This window comes from Strongylocentrotus purpuratus, unplaced genomic scaffold (genome assembly GCF_000002235.5).
Source record: "Strongylocentrotus purpuratus isolate Spur 01 unplaced genomic scaffold, Spur_5.0 spur5_contig_829, whole genome shotgun sequence".
NCBI classification, from domain to species: Eukaryota; Metazoa; Echinodermata; class Echinoidea; order Camarodonta; family Strongylocentrotidae; genus Strongylocentrotus; species Strongylocentrotus purpuratus.
This window is the reverse complement of record NW_022145534.1, coordinates 903747-918237: the sequence shown is the minus strand read 5'-3', so window position 1 is coordinate 918237 and position 14491 is coordinate 903747. Positions and strand designations below refer to the sequence as shown.

Below are 14491 nucleotides of genomic sequence, written 5' to 3'. Positions count from 1 at the left end.
ATGTTACAGATATTTTAGGCATCATTTTCTCGAAGCACATATCGTAACTTCGTTCGCTAATTTTGAGAAGATAATTAGGATGTTTCAGATTAGTTTGGCATTGTTTTATCGTAAATAATTTTGAATATACTCGTGCTCGTATTTTGAGATGATAAGTACGATGTTTCAGATATTTTAGGCATCGTTTTATTGAAGCGCATATATCGTTCCTCCTTTCGGTCAATTTTAGAAGATAATTACGATGTTTCAGATATTTTAGGCATCATTATCTCGAAGCACATATCGTAACTTCATTCCCTAATTTTGAGACGATAATAAGGATGTTTCAAATTAGTTTGGCATTGTTTCATCGTATTTAATTTTGAACATACTCGTGCTCGTATTTTGAGATGATAATTACGATGTCTCAGATATTTTAGGCATCATTTTCTTGAAGCGCATATATCGTTCCTTCGTTCGGTCAATTTTAGAACATCATCTAACAAAACTAACAAAACTAACAAAACTAACAAAACTAACGGGTAACGCTAACGTCTAACGGGTAACGCCTACAAACGTTAAATATATAATTAACGTATTGCAAACGTTACACGCGTTAGGGGGGTTAGTTTATTTTGACTCATACTGTATGTTCATCCAGCTTTACAGAATATATGATAAGTCTGCTGGTGAAAGCAGATATAAGGAAATAAATGGAAGTGATATAAGGAATGGTAATCATATCGTTTAGGTTTGGAAGCGAAATACCATTCATGTCAGAATTATAACCTGTAGCATCTCAGACTCTTAACCCTCGTCTCTAAATTGCTGCTATGCTGAATGAAAAATGAAAGCATGGATGTTTTTGTAAAACTTTCTTGTATACGTACAATTCAGTTTTTGAGAGGTTTCCGCCATGATGTAAATACTGGCAAGATAGATATGTAATGTAATACATATTTGAAATCTAATTAAATTTTTAGTTTTGCTCTTTCTTCACAGATATCTGTAGAACTGAAAGCCCAAAATTTCCCAGCACCAAGTAGCATATCACATAATTTTGTAAGTATCATTAAATTTTATGAAATTCAAGTTTTCTGTTTTGTTTATATATGTTTTATTCTTTGTAATTATTTAAAGTACATTTCAGAGATTTTTTGGGTTAGCATTCATGATTTGAATGAAGAAGCTTGACTTGCATAATGTGAGGTCAAGAGCTGCTTTTTATCTTTGTAGAAAGAAAAATGGGAATATCACGATATATTCTTCTCTTTGTAGTTTTGTAAATTTATAGGGCTTTGACAGAAATCTTTTTTTGTCTGAGGTAGAATTCTAAAAAGCAGAGTATTTTCTCAGTATTATTGGGTGTATGCTCCATCCGTGATCATGCAGAGAAAAATGATAAATAGTGAAGCAGTAACATTACCGGAATGTGATTTAAATCTGTATCACAGCAGTGATACAACGTGTAATTCCAGAAAACAGTTTAGTTGACTTATATATGATAAGATACATCAGATAGCAAGAACAATACAGTAACTTCCTTTTTATTATCATGCCCAGTGTTCTTTTAACCCTTTGTTTACGGGAACCTGGTGGTCCCTGTGTTAAGCCTATGGGACCTATACAATTCAGTAGTCAACAGGTTAAGCAGAAATTTCATGAAGCTCTAGTTAAACAGATCAGAATTAAGTCCGTCTGTTCCAGCTGGTCTGTTGTGATGGTTTCATCCAGAGTGCCTTCAGAATACCTATTAAATGTAGTTGTGATTTTTGTTTTTGTCTTGCAGGTCAGAAAAACCTTCTTCGCAATAGCCTTTTGTGACAGCTGTCAGAAGCTGCTATTCCACGGCTTCCGATGTCAAACATGCAGCTACAAATTCCATCAGCGATGTGCTAACAAAGTGCCCACGATATGCATATCGACAACAGGAGATAATCTTTACAAGCTGTAAGTTTGCTTGTGACATCCTGGTATCTATCAGTGCTCCAGCAAATGCTCCGGCGACAGTCGCTCATTGATCTATTTTGTCAAAGATGTAGGGTTAAAGTTAAAGTTAGGGTTAGGATTGAGTTTAGTGTTAGGGTTAGGGTTAAGGTATAATACTGGTACAGGGTCAAAGTTGAAAACTGGTGGCTGTAGAATATTGACTGCGTTGTTGTTGATATGTGTGTATGCAACCGGTCAGATTATCCTTGGAGATAATCTCTCCTTGCTTGAGAGAACAGTGTAAGCCATCAGGATTTTTTTTTTTTTTTTGGGGGGGGGGGGGGAGGAGTTACATTAAGCCAAAAACTGCATTGCTCTAATTTTTAGAATTTTATTATCTGTAAGATCAGTACCCTATACCTCTAAATTGCATACCAGGTGATCAGTATTCAAAATGCCTAACTCTTTGGAAGGGAGGAATTTGTTGGTGAATACCAAAGTGCCTAACTCTTGATAAAACTTGTTCTCCTTGAGATGACAGTGTAAGCCTTGGTTGTTATCATACATGTTTGTGTATATATTGAGCAGAGCTGTTTTAAACTAGTGTACTTCAAGTAATGAACGAGATTGCAAGAAGGTGTATGAAATACAGAACAACTTCGCACAATGTTTGAAGTTTGCACATGATATGTCATCACTGTTATGTCAATTTATATGTAATTTTGATATTGTTATCCATTATGAAATTACATATTTTATCTTTGTATATATTGCCATGATAATGGAAATAAATGTCAATTCAATTCAATATATTACTGACAGAAAATTAGATATGATTGTACTTGTTATTATTATCATCATTATTTAGATTATTGGCATTGCGGAAAGAAGATGACTACAATGATTATCCCGATACCTTCCCCGATGAGCCTGAATCGCCATCATCGGACGACCAAGATTTCCCAAGGAATACGTTACCACGGGAACGCTCGACATCCGCACCGAACATCTGTCAAAATGCAGTTAACGTACCTGGTCAACAGTTTGATGTAAGCGTACTTGCAAAGAGAGAAGCTTCTCTGTAGAGCCAGATTACTCTAAAGAGTAATAGGGTGTTAAGATCCCAGTTATGTGTTTTGCATTTCCTAGTTTTTCCATTAAGAAATGGATACATAATAGGATGGAGGAAGGGGTTTAGGTACAATCGGGACTCAAGATGAAGTAGAAATGTATCCACAATATTTTAAAATACCGGTTGATATGGGTAAAATAGCATGGGTTTATGTGAAAGAATAAGAATAAGAAAACCATAAACCAGGGAAAGATTGATAGACAATACAATTAAAAATAAACCTACCACATTGGAAGGTTATTGTGCCCCATCATTATATTTTCCATAATATCTGTGTAGGTTTACACTATTTCATTCAATGTCACTACTTGGAGGCTTTGTATATTAGACAAATTATAGATATAAACTTTGAAATGTCTCTTTCTTTCTTTCTTTCTCTCTCTCTCTCTCTTCCTCTCTCCTTCTTACTCTCATACTGTATATCTAATTTACTTTTACACATTTCTTTCTTTTTTGCCACTTTCCTCTTTCTGATATCCTCTTTTCTTTTCTTCTTTTTCAACAGAGTGAAGCTTTTTCAAGATTCGCTTTTCCAGTAAAAAGCTCTCTAAATCCAAGTGAGTGTTTGTATACAGTTGCCTATAGCGTTCCTATGTAATTGATAGCGGTGAAGTTAGTAGTGATAATTTCTTAGTATTGATCATTAAAACAAAGGATTGTTTCATGTACTAAGACCATTGTGTTGAAATTAAAAGATTGTAGATTGGTTATAGAACCCTGTAACCTAGCCATCAAACCAAATATTCTTAAGATGGTTGACCATTGTTAGGACTATAAATATTATTGAATCAGTGTAATCACAATTATTACCTATCCTGATGTCATTGAAAACATAGTTATTGACCTTTTATTTGTGATAAGATTGCATGTTGGATACATGCATGCCTTGAGAATCTGCATGGATCTTGTTATCTTTCTTTCTTTCTTGGTTCGAATCTTGATAACATTTTCTTTCTTGGCTCGAATCATTGTCTTTGTTGGTTCGAAATCTTGACAATATTTTCTTTCTTTGTTCGAATCATGATAATGTCTTTCTTGGTTTGAATCATTATAATGGTATCGTTCTTTGTTCGATTGTCATTCTTGGTTCGAATCATGACAATGGTATCGTTCTTTTGTTCGAATCATGACAATGTTGTCTTTCTTCGATCGAATCTTGACAATAGTGTCTTTCTTGGCTCGAAATGTGACAATGTTGTCTCTTTTGGTTCAAATCGCAACAATTGTGTCATTCTTGGTTCGAAACGTGATAATGTTGTCTCTTTTGGTTCGAATCATGACAATATTGTCTTTCTTGGTTCAATCATGATAATGTTGTCTTGGTTCAATCATGGCAATATTGTCTTTCTTGGTTCAATCATGATAATGTTGTCTTGGTTCAATCATGGCAATATTGTCTTTCTTGGTTCAATCATGATAATGTTGTGCATGTTAAGTCTTTGCCCATGATTGCATGTTGTTGCATGTTATTGTCATGTGAGAAAAAGCATTGTCCACACACAACATGGTCAATAAGCTAAGAAGAAACGCTGATGAAAAAACGTCATGCTTAACAATTCTCTATCTTGTAACACAGAGATGATTTAGTACATCTAGCTGAGGAAAAAATACACTGGGGCTCGGGCGAATTTGCCCCTCGAAATGCCAAAAAAAGCCCCCGAAAGTTATAAAAAAGCCCTCGAAAATTTGCATAGAGTTCAATGCAAAACTTAAATAGTGTTATTTTCATGCAAGTAAGCTTTAAAAGTAGCCCCCGAAATTGTTTAAATATTTTTTTCCCTGACATCTAGGCACCTCTGGGGCATGTACATTGTAGCTTCTTTTTACCCCACTTTCCATTTGTTTATTGTTTCATTTTGCCATGGTGGATTACTATCCCAGGCTGGATTAGGCTTTAGTATTGTAAATGTTATGTATCTTGAAGATTTTGGTGTGAATTCTTTGTGTTAGCATCACTTGACATAACTGGACACATGAAGAATATGTAATATTGTTACAGAAATGGCAAACATATGGGTCGTTTGTACTGGATTGCATGTCACTGTCATTTTGGCATGTATTATTTTATCAAGATAAGTCTTCTGAATATTTAGTTGTTATCCTTGCTAGACTTTCTACACACACAAAAATCATCCTACATCATTTACATTTTGTGATACTTCATTGTTGAAGAAAAAAAAGTTACTTACATTGTAAACTTTATAGTTTTATTTAAAGGCTCACTGCCCTACTTGTAGCTACTTGCGCCCTCTATATAACAAACCATTGGTCCCCCATGATCCTCTTGTTCTTATGTTAACTGAGAGCTGAGGTGATGAGATAACCACCTGTCCAGTGACCTTGCAGGGCAGTCTAATCCCTCCTGTAAACTATGGCAGATACGCTTTAAGACTTGGACTTATACTACCGCAGTTGATTGATGCCCTTAAAAAGTCTTGAACCAGATGTAAAATTAGAGGAAAAAACCCTAGAAATTATGATCTTTAGATCGTATATATTTCCTTTAATAATGAAGTATCAAATTGTTTAATTCTGTAGATTTGTGACCACGATTTGTACGTCTTTTGAGAGACCAATGTTTGCCATAGTTCAAGTCCAACTTAAGTTGATCTAAGTCTTGGTGAAAATAATCTCTGGCTTTTCTAGTAGTTGAGGAACATCCAAATCAGATTCTGAGGGAATCAACATTACTTTCTTTCATTCAAATCACTTTTAAGAAAGGGATCCCATTTGTCTTGCTACTGCGAGTGATGAGGTTGGTACATGTAACAGCAGGATAACAACTTCTTGGAATCGCTGGGTGATCACCTTCATATTCATACATATATGCAAACCTAACATATATCACTTAAACACATATATTTCTAACTAATTTCTTTCATTTTTCATGCTGTTAATAAAACTTATGTGGTATTGTTTTTATTTTTCATCTTTTTTTTAATTTTTAGTTTCTGTTCTTTTCTTTCAATGATTAATCCAGGTCTTTATAATTGAATATCTATAAATCTAGCTTTTCTGCTAACTTTTTTCCTGTCTCTTTTTCTTTATTTTTTTTTGTTATCCACCAAATATCTTCCCATCATGTGCATACCCATCTTCCTTTTAATATATTCTTTGATAAATGCTGTCGCATATTAAACCTGCTCCTAACACAATTTTGTTCATTCAACCATCTTTCTCCTAACCTCATATGTTATTATATTGATGTCGCACTTTGCTCTTTTCTGAATATTCATCTATGCAACAAATAATAAATAATATGTTGAGAAATGTACTCTATTCTTTGCGCTTTTTTTGCTGTTCTTCTATATCACAATCCATCATTCCTTAACCTGTTTTGATTATACATTTTTTTTACTTTTCTTTTATTACTTACTTCATCATATGCTTTCTATGTATTCCATCTCCATCCTTTAACTTTCTAATTATCTCATAAATTGATTAACAATTCTCTCTCTCTCTCTCTCTCTCTCTTCCTATCCCTCTCCCTCCTTTTCTCACTCCCTTTCTCTCTCTTCTGCCTTACCCCCCCTCCTTCTCTCCCTCATTTCCTCTCCTCGCTCTTTGCAACCACCATCTAATTCACTTGCCCATGTCCACCTTTTATCTTCATCCCCATCCTCATCTTCTAACTTTGTCCTCTCCATTTACTCCATCCCCCTCCATCCTCTCATTCCCATCTGCCATGCTGTCTGTCTGTCCGTCTGTCTGTCTGTGTGCTCAGATGGACACACTGCTAGCGCCGCTGTTAACATCCATGGGGCTCACGGCGGTGGACATGGCAAAGTGCTAACCCCGAACAGTGCCGTTCAGGATGGCGTCTTTGACTATGACCCCACTAACATCGCCAATGGTGAGTTGCCTTGGTAACACTAACACTTTCACTCTCATTCATTCTATCTTACTAACGCAGCTTATCAAAACTCATAACATTGGTAGCAGGGTCATCTCTGGTGACACGACACATGCTCTGGGGGGTGTTTCACAAAGATCCTAAGTAGAGCTTAACTCTAAGTTGGACGTGTAGCCTTAAAATGAAATATATTCAAAAGCAGAAATTCAATTATTCAAGACTTTTCTTAAATTCTACGTCAAGAACATGAAATCTCCTTGATAATAGAAAATATGAATGATTTTAATGAACATTTTATGCCTTTTAAAACAACTTAGAGATAAGTTCAACTTAGGATCTTTGTGAAACACCCCCCCCCCCCCCTGGTCACCCTTACTCCAGGATTCATTCCGTCTCTGATATAGGGTTAGGGTTAGGATGAAGTAGATGGTGTAAGGACCAGGGTTGAAGTTAGGAATTCAGTCTAAGCTAGAAATTGACTGCAGAAAAATTGTTGCCTCAAGTATGTGTCGTGGAACTATATTCTGGGGCATCCCCTTTCTCCCATTGTGTGGTATTGCCAAAATTTGGTCTGTGACTTCATGAAAAATGAATAACGGACCTATGCAAAAATGATGAGAGGTCTGTCACAGAATCCTTGTGAAGCTGTTTTCAGGTCTAGATGTCATGGCTGAGTTAGCAAAATGGACAGTTGTCTCATAAACAACGTAGCACAGGTTCAACACTAAGATGGTGGGCTGATACTTTGGGCTGAGATATTTATAAGAGTTGACTTACATGTTTAATTTTGCTCTCGCTATTGAGGGTTTGTTTCTGTGCTTTATTTTGTATTATTCAGCCCCCATTCTGTGCCATGTTGCATAAAAAATGAAATGGAGGGATCTCTACATTAGCCTAACATGGTGTAGGTTCTGGTAGTTGCATTTTGAAAATTATGAATCTTGCTTTTGCCCACCATCAATGATAACCAGCATACAGACGCAAGTTATATGAATCGCATCCAAATCCTGCTTTATTCTTTAATAAATCATTGCGAATAGCCAGCTAATCATTGGCTTGGTCGTTTTAACATAACATATCAACTATCCTTTTTATTCTTTGCTCATCAACATTAACGTAACATCACCCAGTGGCTGCATTTGATTCTTTAAAAGTTGTTAATCAATATGAGCATTTCCACTTCCACCGGAGAGCATTTTTCCAGTTTATCTGCTAGTTAGTTACAGTGTTCTGAGATGTATATTAAGAGGTTAACCTTGAAACCTCTCTGATGTGTTCATGTCTAGATGGATACATGAAATGGGGAATATATAAAAATGAGCATATATCTTAAATAGCAACATGATACGCAAGATACACATCAGCTGTGGAAAGACCAGTACATAGCCTAGTGACTGATGAAAGATAGTGGTTATCAAATCATACGAATCAACTTTCAAAACATTGATATCATTATTTACCATACAAATTATTACACCAATACCCTGATGATGATTTGGACTATGCCATAATGTATGGAATTTACAATGACACTGTATACACAAATGTGTAAGGTGACCTCTTGGCTGTCCAATTTAGCCAGGGCATTTTCTGTTACGAAAATGATACAGAGCAGAGTTCCAGTACATAATACACACACAAAAGTTGTGTTGAATGTGCTATCCTGGACTTTGGGTATGTTAGAGTATAGAATATATGCGATGCCTGGGTAAGAAGCAGTTTGCTGTCAGCACATTCAGATCCAGTTTGCAATTGAATGGTGTAGTGCCTTGGTGCATGCCATTCAGTTTAAATGCTCTTTCATTGAGAAGAAGAAAAAAAGAGAATTATATGGAGTTGAGGTGCCCCTGAAGCATTGATGTGTTCATGTCTAGATGGATACATGAAATGGGGAATATATAAAAATGAGCATATATCTTAAACAGCAACATGATACGCAAGATACACATCAGCTGTGGAAAGACCAGTACATAGCCTAGTGACTGATGAAAGATAGTGGTTGACAAATCATACGAATCAACTTTCAAAACATTGATATCATTATTTACCATACAAATTATTACACCAATACCCTGATGATGATTTGGACTATGCCATAATGTATGGAATTTACAATGACACTGTATACACAAATGTGTAAGGTGACCTCTTGGCTGTCCAATTTAGCCAGGGCATTTTCTGTTACGAAAATGATACAGAGCAGAGTTCCAGTACATAATACACACACAAAAGTTGTGTTGAATGTGCTATCCTGGACTTTGGGTATGTTAGAGTATAGAATATATGCGATGCCTGGGTAAGAAGCAGTTTGCTGTCAGCACATTCAGATCCAGTTTGCAATTGAATGGTGTAGTGCCTTGGTGCATGCCATTCAGTTTAAATGCTCTTTCATTGAGAAGAAGAAAAAAAGAGAATTATATGGAGCTGAGGTGCCCCTGAAGCATTGGAATGGTATGGCATGGTATATAGAAAAACGTATAAATCTATAGCAAAACAGCATGACTGTATTGGGTGATGAATTAGTTTAATTTGTTTGCATCCTAGAAGTAAGGGATAGAGCAACGTCGATCTGGCGCTGCTCAGTGGCTGCCGGGCTCACGATCAATTGGGCTAAAAGAATTTCCATTTCTGTGTAATAAAATTTGGAGTGGACTATTAGGCTATTATTATTATTATTGATTATTATTATAACAGAACTTCACAGTGTTCTACCATGATCAACAAGTAAACCTGAATGAGTTGATGCCGAACATAGACATCACTTTGATGCAAACAAGTTTTCATGGACATTGATTTCATGATTGGTTAAGAGCTCTTGTATTATTGACTGGTTGCCACTTGAAGATCCAAGATCTAATCTCTATAAACCTCTTCCTTTCCATCCTTAACTCTTTATTCTTGTCAATTTTCTTCTTGTATTAAAATTCTTCTTTTCATGCTTCCCACAGGCTTAGCGTCTAGTTTACCGAACACTAGGAACCTGATACACAGTCCAAAAAGAGAGTCTGGATCGCACAGTTCCCAACCCTCCCCCACCCATCAGCCTAGGTGGAAGGACGTCCTTCCTGGCTCTGACTCTAAGGATAACAAGATCAAACCTCCCACCACATTGCTAGGTCATAGGGTAAGTACAGACAGTAGATATTTCTTGAGAACTTGTAGATGATAGTACCTAGTCAGAACAGAGAATGTTGGTCCTGTAGTTGACACGCCCTCTGTCAGCCTAGGTGGACGAATACCCCATATGGCTCACATGCACAAGACGGTATGATCGAACTTGCCGTGTTGCCCAGTTAGAAGGTGAGTAGAGATGATAGTTCTTTGATAAAAACTTCTAGATCACAGTATAAACTTTGAACAGTTGTGCTGGGTCTCACAATTCACACCCGAACCCTACCAGTCAGACTTCAAAGACGACACTGAGGATAATAAGATCAAATGTGCCCCATTGCTGGTTCATAAAGTAAGTGTAGACATTACATACATGATGAGAAGTGCCTGACAATAGTTCATGTTCTGAACAGAGAGTTAATAGGTTCCATAATTAGCAACCATCCTCCATCCATCAGCCTAGCTGGTAGAATGCCCTGTCTGATTCAGCCACTAAAGACGGCAAGATAAAGTAGATGTATTTTGATGAGATGTGCTTGATGATAGTACGTCGTCCTTACATGGTGTTTGGGTGTCACAATGCCAACTGCCTCTACTAATAATACCTCATGTACATTAAAGGTAATACAAAATTTGGGAAATTTGAAAATTGGGTGGATAGTGATTCTTTACAAATCTGATATATTTGGATGCCCCTGTTGATGTATTATAAGCACTAGAAAATTTAGCCCCTAAAACACTTCTGCTTTCGAGAAAAATTAAATATAAAAATTTACTGGTGCTCCCGATAAATTTTAATATATTTCAAATAGCACCTACGGCCGTACATAGCTTCGACCATCAAAATCTCAGAATAATTATGTAGTTGTGATATATAATTTCCAAACGGGAATAACTAATCGTTCGATTTTGGTCAAGAAACATTGTTTTATAGTTTAATTAATATCTTGACCTTGAGAGGGAGCTACACAACATACATGGTTTATTATTTACAATTTCATAACTTAAGACTCCATTTCGACCGCGAAAAAACGATGACTGAATATTGTGAGATCGCATATGCTTCCAATATGTTCATGGGAACCAAATTCATGACCCCATACCAAAACTTTGTATTACCTTTAATATTTTAGCTAACATGCTGTCATCAGATTGCTTTTCAGAATATTTTATGCTCGTGATGTTTACTTATCCTAAAATGAACCTTTGTCGTTTCAGAGGACAAGAAGAGATTCCAATGACGACTGGGAGATACCAACTGATGAGATTAGGTTAGGATCAAGGATAGGAGCAGGATCATTTGGAACTGTGTTCAGTGGACAATGGCATGGTAAGTTATTGTTATGTTGTTTGTATAAGAATGTGGAGTTGTCCAGGGTTCTAAAAGTGCAAGAAAATCTTAATTGAATTGTTTAGTCTCTAAAAATGACTGACCTCAAAACCATCATAAAGTTACCAGTTAGGAAACCTTGATTTTGATAAAACTCGTAATAAGATTATAAACATTGAGTTTTGTATTTTTTTTTGTGTGTAACAGGTTCTGTAGCAGTGAAGAGGTTGAATGTTAAGGATCCAACTCCATCACAACTACAAGCATTCAAGAATGAGGTCGCTGTACTTAGGTAAGTTCTTTCAATGCATGTTCCGGTCAAAACAAGTCATACCATGAGGAACATGGTTTTCTTATACTTGATGAACAACTTCAGGTTTTCATGCCAAATAGATTTGGTCATAAAAATGTCTCAGATATTGATTGTAAGATGACAGGAATTAAAAAGTTTCCAATGCTGTTGCTTTCAATTTAGTAATAAAACACAAGAAGATTTGTCTGATGTACTTTGTTTACCTAAAGGAATATTTGTACTGTAAATATGAAGTATATAGACAATTAATTTATGTACTGTTGATATTTATGTCCAGTGGCTATATTCATTTAATTATATTTGTTTTTTAGAATGATTCGTGTAATAACCCTCTCACATTTTTTATTCCTATTGTTTATTAGTAAAGTCATTTTCCCAATTTTAATTACAAACTTATAAAATCTTTGCCATTCAGGGTTATGTGTTTTTGTGGTTCTGTCATTGTTGGTCTTGTTTTGTCCGGTCGGTGAGACAGGGGATATTAGTTTGTCTCTTTCCGTGTATGGATTTCCTTTCTAGAAACGCATTCACTCTTTTTTTCAAGATCCTGCTATTTAGTGTTTTTCTCAAAACCTGTACTACAATGTGATTTTGAGCTGTCGACATTTTCAAAAACTTGAATTTTACAGGAAAACGAGGCACGCCAACATCCTGCTTTTCATGGGGTGCACCTCCAAGCCCCAGCTAGCAATCGTGACACAGTGGTGTGAAGGCTCGTCACTCTATAAACATCTCCATGTTCTAGACACTAAATTAGTCATGCATCAACTTATTGACATATCAAGACAGACAGCACAGGGTATGGAGTAAGTATCACCCAAACCACCACCTCTTTCATGATTTATGTAGTTCACATTGTGTACTTTTAGAAGCGATTTGATCTTAGAGCATACAACATCCTTGATACTGCTGCTTCAAGATTCGACTCTACTATCAAGTTAGAGCCAAGTACCACTGTAATTACTGTTTACACTTGATATAGGTACATGTAGTTTGATACATATTTCTCTCTTTAAAATTCCATGAGTAAAACATATTTAGTTAGTCCTGATTCAAACATGTGTGCTAAGAACTGTGGGTAGTGGCATAGTTATTATCTATCGTGTCTACTTTGTAGTTTGTTTTTCTTTGCATTTACCTCACATTTGTAGCTTGTCACACTTATTATCTTATCAACCTTCTTTGTGAAAATATTGTTTATTTTTTGTGAATTAACAATTCTTGTTTGTGTTTGTGTCTTTACAGCTACCTCCATGCAAAGAACATCATCCATCGAGACCTGAAATCAAACAGTATCCTTTTATCACAGTCTTTAGGGAAATAGTCTTTTAAAAGATCAGGCTGTCTTGTCATTAGCTTTTACAGGGAGTGTAAACTGACAAGACTGTGTCTTTCCCGTGGCCTGACTCTGGGCCAATCAGGTATAATACGACTACGGACGATGCAACCGCAGCAATCACGTGTGTGTAACATATGCAAAACCGAAGCGTGAGGAGAACTTTGGTCTATTTTTCGAACGCTGACCATGTAGAGATTAAGTCGCTGACTACCGTTAATCAAGTCCATTCGTTTACGTGCAGTTGTCAAAAAGAAGACGTAGATGGTGTTAACCAGTATTTGCCAAGCTACACGGCCTTTAAGATCCCCTTGGTAAATTCAATTTATTTTAAAAGTATGCATTATACACAGCAAACTACTAGTACATACTTTTCTACGTGTGAAATTCTGATACATTACTTGCATCTTATTCAACAAGAACTATTGCTGTAGATGTATTGGTTACGTAGAAGATCTTCGGTTTCTGATGGTTCTCTTGCCATATATTCCTTAACCGATGCTCTCCCTCCCACTAAGATATCTTCCTGCACGATGACCTCACAGTGAAGATAGGAGACTTTGGGCTAGCTACGGTCAAATCAAGGTGGAGTGGGTCACAGCAGTTTGAGCAGCCTTCAGGTTCAATACTCTGGATGGTAAGTGATTACTTTGGCCCCCTCAACTGCAGAATAATCCACTGTACTTTTAAAGACCCTATTCGATGAAAATACAACTTTGTATTAATGGAAAGATGAATGAACGTAAAATACATAAAGGAATACAAAATAATTCTGTTTCAGTATTGCACAAAAGCGAATTAAAACCTTATTTTTTGCACTTCTCCAAATTACAGGTCAACAGCGGTCAAATTTGCTTCAGTTACAGTGATGACATAATATGTGCACCCGATCGGCTCGCCTATATAGCTGAGGCGCTGCCATGCTTAATTAATGCTAAGTCATTGTGAATATGCGTACTCCACATGACCTATATCCTCCAGAAAAAAGACTTGTTTTAATTGATGCTTAATGGTGATTTTGATTGATTGTCTTGTCCTTGTAGGCGCCTGAAGTGATTAGGATGAGGGATACTAACCCATACTCATTCCAGTCTGATGTCTATGCATTTGGAGTGGTTCTCTTTGAGTTGGTCACGCAATCTTTGCCATATCAGAACATCAAACACAAAGATCAGGTAACGGTCAAATCTTTATATTGATTTTTTTAAGAATTTTATTTGATTGTGTGCTTCTTTTCATTTTTATGCCTCTGCCAGATGCATTATGTTATCTGGTTGTCCATCCGTCTGTATGTCCCGTTCTCTTGATCCCATTATCTCAAGAACTGATTGACAAATTACCATCAAACTCATGACATGGTGCACCCGCAAGCCTACTGTATAACTCAAGACATGTCTTGCAGAGCCAATGAATCGATCAGATGTTTGGGTCTTGAGGTCAAAGATCAAAGAGTCATACCTGTATATGAATTTTATATTTTGATGTATAGATTATTTTTACATACAATA

The 14491-nt window shown here is 36.3% G+C and overlaps 1 long non-coding RNA gene across 2 annotated transcripts in view; it reads left to right on the top strand.

Annotated features, from left to right (window-relative positions):
• LOC755670 overlaps positions 1-14491 on the top strand; it is a 59942-nt gene that overhangs the window by 38676 nt on the left and 6775 nt on the right. Inside the window, exons 5-16 of one of the 2 annotated variants that reach the window (XR_004063835.1) lie at positions 982-1041; positions 1769-1929; positions 2777-2957; positions 3546-3597; positions 6765-6893; positions 9842-10017; positions 11223-11334; positions 11542-11626; positions 12277-12453; positions 12893-12939; positions 13502-13620; positions 14027-14158. This is a non-coding gene — a long non-coding RNA (serine/threonine-protein kinase A-Raf). The remainder of the gene's footprint in view (positions 1-981; positions 1042-1768; positions 1930-2776; positions 2958-3545; positions 3598-6764; positions 6894-9841; positions 10018-11222; positions 11335-11541; positions 11627-12276; positions 12454-12892; positions 12940-13501; positions 13621-14026; positions 14159-14491) is intronic. The other variant, XR_004063836.1, reaches the window with a different exon arrangement.